Here is a 3,775-nt window from a genome sequence, read left to right on the forward strand (position 1 = left end):
CCTGAGACTCCATAGTGAATTCCAGGTCAGCCTGAGCTAGAGTGAGACCCTACCTCAAAAAGCAACAAAAAAAGGGGGGGGGGGGGACTGGAGAGTTGGCTTAGTGGTTAAGGCACTTGCCTACAAAGCCAAAGGACCTCGGTTTGATCCCCAAAACCCACATAAGCCAGATGCACAAGGGGGCATATGCATCTGGAGTTCATTTGCAATGGCTGGAGGCACTAGAATGCCCTCCCCCACCTCTTTCTTTCAAATAAATAAATAAAAATAAAATTATAGGGCCGGGCGTGGTGGCGCACGCCTTTAATCCCAGCACTTGGGAGGCAGAGGTAGGAGGATCGCCGTGAGTTCAAGGCCACCCTGAGACTACATAGTGAATTCCAGGTCAGCCTGGGCTAGAGTGAGACCCTACCTCAAAAAACCAAAAAAATAAAATAAAATAAAATTATAAGGGCTGGAGAGATGGCTTAGCGGTTAAGCACTTGCCTGTGAAAGCCTAAGGACCCCGGTTCAAGACTCGATTCCCCAGGACCCACGTTAGCCAGATGCACAAGAGGGCGCATGCATCTAGAGTTCGTTTGCAGTGGCTGGAGGCTCTGGTGCACCCATTCTCTCTCTCTCTCTCTGCCTTTCTCTCTCTAGCTGTTGTTCTCAAATAAATAAAAATAAAATACCTAAAAAAAATAATAATAATTGGCCCTGAATCAAGGCCAGAAGTTGGCTGAAGCTGTTGGTTTCAAGCAGGAGCCTAAAGAAATGTCTTTCTATGGTCTGTTGGCCATTTCAGAAATTTGGAAATGCAATGGTCAATTCATTAGAAAGAAACATCTGGCTTGAAAAATAAAATAAATAAGAAATAAAATTATTTTTTTTAAGTTTTTAAAAAATGAAGGCAGGGTTGGCAAGATTGATCCTGTTTTCCGTGATCCGTGGAGCATGTGCAGGCGCACGTGGAGTCGGTGTTTTCAGCACCCCCGTCACATGCCCTCTCACTTGCACCCCACCTGGGGCAAAGTGTGTGTTTGAGTCACTGTTTACCTGCACTGAGGTCAGGTCTGCCACCACACCAGGCATACACACCAGCTCCAGCTGGCCAGGCGACTACAAGAAGACCTGAGCAAAATGGCTTAGTGACAGCCACTCTTCCTGCCCTGCACCAGGCCAGGTCCAGGAGCTCTTTCTGGAACCTAGTCAGACCTCCAGATGAGAAGTTTTCTCATCCCTCTGTTCCTAGACTCTTTTTTTTTTTTTTTTTTAATATTTATTTGCAAACAGTGAGAAGAAAGAGATAGAGAGAATAGGTGCACCAGGGCCTTCAGCCGCTGCAAAAGAACTCCAGATGCAATGTGCCACTTTGTGCATCTGGCTTTACATGGATACTGAAGAATCAAACTTGGGTCATTAAGCTTTTCAGGCAAGTGCCTTAACCACTGGGTCATCTCTCCAGCCCCAACCTTCCCCCCCATGCCCCCCCGCCGAGGTAGGGTCTCACTCTAACCTAAGCTGACCTGAATTTGCTCTGTAGTCTCAGGTGGCCTTAAACTCACAGTGATCCTCTTACCTTGGTCTCCTGAGTGCTGGGATTAAAGGCATGTGCCACCACTTTGTTTTTTAAAGCAGGGGGGCCCAGAGGAGGGCTGGTGGGGGGAGAGAAAAGGCACACCAGGGCCTCTTGCAACTGCAAACAAACTCCAGATGCATGTGCCACTTTGTGCATCTGACTTTATGTGGGTACTGGGAAATTGAACCCAGGTGATCAGGCTTTGCAGGCAAGTGCCTTTAACCCCTGGGCCATCTCTCCAGCCCATGCTCCAAGGCTCTTTTTGAGAGTTGCAGAGGTCACAGCCCAGAGCCAGGGATTGGCCATTCCCAATATCTGAGCATCTGCAATAGATGACCATATTCCACCGGCGTTCTTGAATACAGAACAGACCAGCTCGCACCCTGTAAACATACAGCCTGACAGAGGAGACAAGTGAGGGAAGAAGCAGGCGAGATTCAAGGCGCACGTGACCTGTGTAAGTTACACCACATTCAGATGATGCTTGGCTTAATGCTCTGCTGTCGCTCTCTTGAAAGTTTTCTTTAAAATATTTTATTTACTTATTTGAGAGAGAATGAGGCAGAGAGAGAAAGAGACAGTGGGCATGCCAGAATCTCCAGCCACTGCAAACAAACCCCAGAGGCATGCACCGCCTTGTGCATCTGGCATTTTGTGGGTACTGGGGAACTGAACTCGGATCCTTAGGTTTTGTAGACAAGCGCATTAACTGCTGAGCCATCTCTCCCAGCCCTGTCTTGAAACTTTTAACCACTTTGAATGAAAGGCCTCATGTCTTCAGTTTAATATTGTGTCTAGCAAATTATATAGCTAGTCCACGGAACAAGTAAGCAAACAAACAAAAAGAATCACACTAAATAACTAAAAAAAAAAAAAAAGCACAATAAATAACAAAACAGAGGCTGGGTGTGGTGACACATACATGTAATCCCAGCACTAGAGAGATAGAGGAAAGGGGAGTGCAAAGCCAATCTCACTACATGGTGAGTTTGAGGTTACCATGGGTTACAAAAGACTATACCTCAGGTTGGGCAGATGTCCTGGGTTTGAATCCCCAGTGCAAGATACATGAAAATGCCTCTGGAGTTAATCTGCAGCATATGCTCCCTCTCTCTCTCTGTCTCTCTCTCTCTCTCTCCATACAAATAAATAAGCAAAATATTTTTTAAAAGACTATGTGGCCAGACAGAGTCAGGGGAATACTGTGAGTTTGAGGCCAGCCTGATCTACAGAGTGAGACCTTACCTCAAAAAAAAAAAAAAAAAAAAAAAAAAAAAAAAAAAGACATGGAGACATGGGTAAGGCTCTTGCCTGCAAAGCCTAAGGAACCAGGTTCAATTCCCCAGTTCCCACATAAGCCAAATGCACAATATGGTGTTTCCATTTGGAGTTCATTTGCAGTGGTTAGAGGCCCTAACATGTCCATTCTCTCTATATTCCTCCCTCTTTCCCCAATAAATAAAATATTTTTTAAGAAATAAAAAACTGGCTGGAGAGATAGCTTAGTGGTTAAGCACTTGCCTGTGAAGCCTAAGGACCCCAGTTCAAGGCTCAACTCCCCAGGACCCACGTTAGCCAGATGCATAAGGGGGCGCATGCATCTGGAGTTTGTCTGCAGTGACTGGAGGCCCTGGTGCACCCATTCTCTCCCTCCCTCCCTCCCTCTCTCTCTCTCTCTCTCTCTCTCTCTCTCTACCTGCCTCTTTCTCTGTCTGTCACTCTCAAATAAATAAATAAAAATAATAAACAAAAAATTTTTTTAAAAAAAGTATGGGCTAGAAAGTTTGCTCAGTGGTTAAGACACTTGCCTATATAGCCTAAGGACCTAGGTTTGATTCCCCAGTACCCACGTAAAGCCAAATCACAAGGTGTCATGCATGGAGTTCATTTGCAGTGGCTGGAGGCCCATCCTCTGTCTGTTCTTCTCTCTTTTTCTCAAAAGTAATAAGTAAATAAATAATTTTTTAAAAAAAAAAAGAGAGACTAGAGACTGGAGAGATGGCTTAGTAGGTAAGGAGCTTGCCTACAAAGCCTAAGGACCCAGGTTCTACTCTCCAGATCCCACATAAGCCAGAGGCACAAAGATAAGGCAGGCACTAGGTCGCACATGCCAACCAGGTGGCACAAGGCCTGGAGTCCAATTGCAGGGGCTGAGGCCCACCAATCCTCTCTCTCTCTCTGTCTCTCTCTCTCTTTCTCTCACTCATTCTCTCT

At 45.8% G+C, this 3,775-nt stretch overlaps 1 non-coding gene across 1 annotated transcript; it reads left to right on the forward strand.

The window, feature by feature from the left end:
- The first annotated feature begins 693 nt into the window (after positions 1–693).
- On the forward strand, positions 694–830 carry LOC123463858. The gene has a single exon (XR_006639229.1). It is a non-coding gene; the product is annotated as a small nucleolar RNA SNORA2/SNORA34 family (small nucleolar RNA).
- The last annotated feature ends 2,945 nt before the right edge of the window (positions 831–3,775 follow it).

This window comes from Jaculus jaculus, chromosome 9, assembly GCF_020740685.1.
Source record: "Jaculus jaculus isolate mJacJac1 chromosome 9, mJacJac1.mat.Y.cur, whole genome shotgun sequence".
NCBI lineage: Eukaryota > Metazoa > Chordata > Mammalia > Rodentia > Dipodidae > Jaculus > Jaculus jaculus.